General features: G+C 39.2%; 1 long non-coding RNA gene and 1 other non-coding gene across 2 annotated transcripts; both read left to right on the plus strand.

The window, feature by feature from the left end:
• Positions 1–2,367: 2,367 nt before the first annotated feature.
• Positions 2,368–4,524, plus strand: LOC113462751. Its single transcript, XR_003385806.2, has 2 exons — positions 2,368–2,549; positions 4,021–4,524. It is a non-coding gene; the product is annotated as an uncharacterized LOC113462751 (long non-coding RNA).
• Positions 4,525–4,656: 132 nt separating this feature from the next.
• LOC103707517 lies at positions 4,657–5,977 on the plus strand. Its single transcript, XR_001879484.3, has 2 exons — positions 4,657–5,494; positions 5,611–5,977. It is a non-coding gene; the product is annotated as an uncharacterized LOC103707517 (transcript).
• The last annotated feature ends 424 nt before the right edge of the window (positions 5,978–6,401 follow it).

The following is a 6,401-nucleotide window of genomic DNA, read 5'->3' on the forward strand; positions in this document are numbered from 1 at the left end:
GCAGTTTGATGCATATAATACTGCCAGCCCAGTACTAAAATTCTCCAAAATAAATAATAATTTACATTCCTAATTGATTTTCTTAAATTAAACAATTTCCATTGCAGGAAGATTGTTTTACTTGCCTAAATCACAAAGTATAAACCAACAACAAAATTTACATGAAAATTTATGCTCTTTATTTTCATCCCCTCTATTCCAATCTACAAATCTATGATGTATACTCTCTATTTAGATAAGCGAGGGCCTCCTTATTTGAGTTGGATTTTTTTTCTAACTCTAAAAAAAATATATATCCAATTCTCTATTATTTTATAAATGCATATAAATGCACATATATACAATTCCTTATTATTGCTTTCTTAATCTAATCAAAGTTCTCCCTTAATCAAAAAGAATCCAAATTACCAAAAATAATGATATACTTTAAGAACTTTTAGATTTGGTGAGAAGGTACGTCTTTACCCCTACGTTACCAAATTCTTCTTAGATTAGAATTTATTGCTTTCCAAAATTTTGGTGTTTGATTAAGTCTCGAATATGGCAAGTCTTTGTCCTAGATTGCATCTATACTTATATAGAGTGACTAGAGTGATCCACCTTGATTCTGATAATCCTCATAGATTAAGAGGAGGGAGGGGGAGAGAGGGGAGAGGAGAAAAACAGAGAGGAGAGGAGACAGAGGAGAGAAATCAGAGAAAGGGAGGGGAGAGGGAGTGGCGAAAGGGGAGGAGAGAGAGATTAGGTGGGAGAGAGAGTTCTGGAGGGAGAGAGTGAACAGAGAGGGTGTGAGGCCCAACAGTCCCACATCGGAAAGACTCGTTCCAGAGCCTGGGCATATGAGGCGGGTGTCTCCTAATCTTGCAGACGCGTTTTGGGTGGAAAACAAAACCGGGGAGGGGTGAAGGACGCTTGCGTGAAGCCCCAGAACCGGACAATATCTGGCAGGGGAGCCCCATGTTCCCCCTTTATGTGGTCCCCACGTGGGCACTGGGTGCCTCACGTGCCTCGTAGAGGCGGAGCGTGACATTTGGTATCAGAGCCGAGGACGGCTCTTGTCCGATGGTGGAAAGGGTGTGAGGCCCAACAGTCCCACATCGGAAAGACTCGTTCCAGAGCCTGGGCATATGAGGCGGGTGTCTCCTAATCCTGCAGACGCGTTTTGGGTGGAAAACAAAACCGGGGAGGGGTGAAGGACGCTTGCGTGAAGCCCCAGAACCGGACAATATCTGGCAGGGGAGCCCCGTGTTCCCCCCTCATGTGGCCCCCACGTGGGCACTGTGTGCCTCACGTGCCTCGTAGAGGCGGGGGCGTGACATTTGGTATCAGAGCCGAGGACGGCTCTTGTCCGATAGTGGGAAAGGTGTGAGGCCCAACAGTCCCACATCGGAAAGACTCGTTCTAGAGCCTGGGCATATGAGGCGGGTGTCTCCTAATCCTGCAGACGCGTTTTGGGTGGAAAACAAAACCGGGGAGGAGTGAAGGACGCTTGCGTGAAGCCCCAGAACCGGACAATATCTGGCAGGGGAGCCCCGTATTCCCCCCTCATGTGGCCCCCACGTGGGCACTGGATGCCTCACGTGCCTCGTAGAGGCGGGGGCGTGACAGAGGGAAGAGAAGAGAAAGGGTGGGGGAGAGAAGAGGAGGGAGAGAGTACATGAGGATGGCAGAGAAGGGAAGGCGGGGGACGAGGAGAAAAAGGAGGTGTCTCTTGATTTGAATGGGAGAGATTGGGGATTGGAGCATAGGAGCGGGAGGGAGGGAGAGGTGGGAGAGATTGGTGGGTCGAGCCTTGGGCTCAGTCCCGGGCTTGGGCTTCAGACCGTGTTTGAGACAAGCAACTGCCCAAGCCTAAACTCCAAAAGGCTCGATATTCTTTGGGATCTATTTGTAGGCCCAAACTCGTGCGAATATTCTCGGGCCTAGCTTATGGCCACATGAAAACGACGACCCAATCCTATTGCTTATTGGCGATGATGCAGAGGATTAAAGGGTAGCAATGATATTATTTAGATGTATACACGCAAGTGCTGAGGTTTCCCTATATTGAAGTCAAATGCAAAAAAATAAATAAAGAATAGAAGTTTGCATGGTCAAAAGAAAAAAATAGTTTGCTCAAAAAAATAGTTTTGCCCACCTAGAGAGACTCCTTTAGATTATATTTTATATTTTTACCAAAGCGTGGAAATACTAAAACCTTGAGAATAGTGCACTATTATTTGTCAACACCTCTTCAACCACCACAAAACTGGTCCCTTATTTCTTACATGCATTTGCAATGAAATGTTCAAGCCCATGAAAGAGAATTAGTTGTAATAGTATAATTCTCGCTTGTGGGGGCTCATAATTAAGAGAATAAATCAGATAAGTGTTTTCTTTTAACTTCCTCTTTTGAGAAACGAAAAAATCCAGATAAGTTTTTAGTGGTGGAGACTGGAAACTTGGAACTTTGTCACCTTTAGCTGTCAGAAATTTAAGGAGAGGAGGAAAAATGGGAGGAAGGAAGAAGGGCGACGCTTTCCACTGCATGAAGCTTCATATTCATCCAGGTCAGTAGTAAAGAAAAAATATGTTTTTCTGTGGTTATTTCGATCGTATTTTTATGCTGCATTAAGGCATGAAGTCAACTTAATATTCCTCACAGTCAGTGATGTCCAAAAATCATTTATTAATAATGGGATATGAGTTACAAATCCTTGTTTTGCTGTTTGATTATATTAGCTAGAGGAGTTCGATTTCAACAAATCCTATTATTTTGTATATCTTAAGTGGATCTCACTCAAGTTTAACTGAAATAACATGTGATTAGTGCCTAAACATAAACAAAATGCATCATATGCACACTACTTCTGATTTTCTTTTCTTTTTTGATCTTTTGATTCTATGAGATTGATGAAAAGAAACTGCTGTGGATAAAGCGTGTAATTACGTAGGATAATTTTGAATGAAGAATCTGCGTTGGAAAGACAAAGTTATTCATTTATCTAGTTGGCTACGCCAAGAGAAAGTGGAAGCCAACTGGTAATATCCAAATCCACTTCCTTGAAATGAAAAAAAGTTGAAACAAAAGACTAACTATAAAGAATTCAAACAGATCCACCAAACTTTCATGCTCTACTCCTCCTCCTCCTCCTTTTTTTTTTTTTTTAAATTTATTCATTTTGGAAGTCGGCACTAAAGAACAAGTACACGTGATACTCCTGGGATTGTGCTTGAATTGTAAAAGGCAAGGCAAACCAATCAAAACTTTTTTTTTCTTTTTTTTTTTTGATATTTGTTCATATTGGTCTTATTCTCATGGTATAGCAACATACATATATGAATGCAGTTAAACCAATCAAAACCCTTTTTTTCTTTTTTTTCTTTGTTTGATATTTGTTCATATTGGTCTCCTTCTCAGGGTATAGCAACATACATATATAAATGCAGGTGACACAGACTGACAATTCTATTACCTCTGCAAGCTTAAATTATTCCAAATTTCTAGAAAAAAATGGAGTACATAGAAGTATGGAATATTTTCCAAGAAACTGATCAGCACGATTAATCCGTAAAGTCTTATGGAATCTATCTTATTTTTTTTCCTAAAGAACTAGTTGACTTTGCTTCAGCCTTCCTCTGGACCTAGACAAAGTACCATTTTGATGATTAAGAAATTTTTTGCTAGAAAAGAAAAGGGTTAAGATATTTCAAAAGAAGTTTTATCATCTATGTAAGTCATCATAGGTGTCCATGGGTTGTGCTTTGTGAAATGATAAAAAACATCTTGGTTTAGTGACTGGTACAACAGTCTCATTTCTGACTTTCAACTAAAGATTGGAAGTAAATGGTGGGTGGCTGCTCTCCCATACCGAACATTATTTTATATAAGCTAGCTATTTTGTGGCTTAATTAGTGTGTGTATATATATATATATATATATATATATATATATATATATATATGACTTGGAGATTGCCTCTTGGGTTATTTGAAACTTTCTTATACCTCAATCTGGCTTGATATATGACCTAATAACAGGTGACAGAAAAGGATACATCAATATCTTATCATTCCAGCCATATTTGAATGATTTGTCGAGGGTGGAGGTGGGTTGAGTTGGTGGCTTCATTATACTTTTGAGGGTGAAGTTGGGTGATGCCATGAAGGCTCTCATTAAACTAAACTAGGTTCAACTAAATATATAGAGGATAATAGTTAACCCTCTAAACCCAACCCAACCTCACCTATAATATGAGAGACTTGACCTGCACATATTAAAATTGTTCTAGGGTAGTCATCAAGATGATGTTTAAATTCATCTTGTCCTCTTTATATGACATGTATATTAAAACAATTGACATGCACCTGCAGAGACAATCTTATTTTACTCTTTGGACTTGTTTAGTTTATGGGCCGAGGAGGAAACAAGTGGGGGAATGGAAAAATAGAGAAAATGAGAAATGCCTCATATTTTGTTCGAATTTCAAAGAAGAAAAATAGGGAAAAATAACTTTTCTATAGGAAAAAGATTGTTATATTTTATGTGAAAGAAAAATCAATGTGAGATATGGAAAATTTCAATTTTTACCTAGCTAGATTTTAGAATAATTTTTTTTTCCAAAAATACCCTTAAGCTTTTAGATAGAATGGTGCAAGATCTTTTCTTTTATTAAGGGTATAATAGATACTTTATATATTTTTTTTAGAAAGTAAATGCTCAATTAAACATAAACTACCCTGAAATGTATCACTTTTCCATAATTAGCCAAATATACAAAAACAACTTTTCCATCGAACAACTTTCTGCACGAAATTTGATGCAAAATAAACTTTTATTCGAATAAAATAAAATGAATATAATGGTTATTCACCACCGCTCTAATTCAATGCCGAGAGCTCCTACTTGAAGAGAGGTTGGCACTAATCAGCTGAGCAGCCATTTTAAGATAGGATTCAAAATTTTATGTGTTATCCTCCAAGTTTTCATTCATGAAGCCAAGGGTGTCATTAACAATAAAATTAAGGACTAACAAGCGAGAGTCCATTTATTCCTTCCTCGAACTTGGTATTCATACGGTATGAACAGTATGGAGCACGCAATCATAAAAGTCGGCGTCCAGAAGTCGGCGAGCCCATCCAATTCTACGCCGATACGAACCAATGGGTTGCCCAAAAAAATTGTGAGCGCCTCAAAAGGGCCAAATATTTAATCATCCCAACTAGATATCGCCGGCCTATTTAAAGACCCTCCCCATACCACCCCTCCCATCTTCACCTCTCTGCACTCTTTGGCCAGCCAACCTCCCCTCTATAAATCCATTAAATAAAACCCACCTTCCATTCTCCCTCGACTAACCTATCCCATCTCCTCTCCTCAAACTTCTACCTGATAAAAGATATGGGAAGGATGTCAAAGTATAGCACGCTGTTTGTTCTAGCACTTCTCCTCTTTGTCTCCTTCAGCCGAGCAGCACGGCCTGAGCCCGTGGATCCAAGGACTCACCAAGTAGAGGTATTTATGTCATAGCTTTGTTGCATGAGTACGTTTGTCGTAGCTAGCTTTATCATGAGGTATGGGATTGGTTTATCGTTTATGCCATCTGATGTTGTGGTGCGTTTGGTGAATAGGCTGTGGAGGAGGCCAGTTTTGATGAAGGGTGTGGCGTAGTTGGCGAGGAGGAGTGCTTGATGAGGAGGACCCTTGCGGCTCACACTGACTACATCTATACCAAAGAGAAGAAGAACTGATAGGAGGAGGAGCAGTTGGGCTATTTTGGTTCTCTGGTTTTGCTGTTCAAATATGGTGCTTATTCTATGTATAGCTTTTTAGTTCTATATGGCGATAGTATCTCAGTTTGTTAAAAGGATATCTTTTGTTGCTATGAGTATGGATTGCAGGGTTTTTCTGGAGAGTTTGTGGATTTAAATGAAGACTGCAAAGATATAGATAGCAAACAAGAAAATGAGCATGGAGTTAAGTCTTTGTGGATTTAAACGAATGTTGCAAAAACATTGACAGCAAACAAGAAAATAAGCATGGAATTAAGTCCATCCATACTCTCAAAAAACCACTCCTTTCTTTCTTTCTTCTCTCTATTTCTTTCATTTGGGAATAGGGTCTCTGATTTTGCTGAGAGTTCATAAAAAGATCATGACCGAAGGAGCATCTGCCATCGTTGATCTTTTGGAAAAACTGAAGATTCAAGATACTGAGTGAGTGTTTATATGGATTATAAAAAGCCCAGTGCAGGCAAAATGAAACCTAATCAGGTTTAAAAGGACCCTTGGAAAGTACACGCCTTTCCCTTTTCCTCTTTGTTCTTCTTTTTTCTTAAAAAAAATTATATTCTAGCTGTTTTAGTCCTTTTGTTTTGTGAAAGATGGATAGCTTAATTTGATTATCTCAAAAAAGCATGATG

This window comes from Phoenix dactylifera, chromosome 6 (assembly GCF_009389715.1).
Source record: "Phoenix dactylifera cultivar Barhee BC4 chromosome 6, palm_55x_up_171113_PBpolish2nd_filt_p, whole genome shotgun sequence".
NCBI lineage: Eukaryota > Viridiplantae > Streptophyta > Magnoliopsida > Arecales > Arecaceae > Phoenix > Phoenix dactylifera.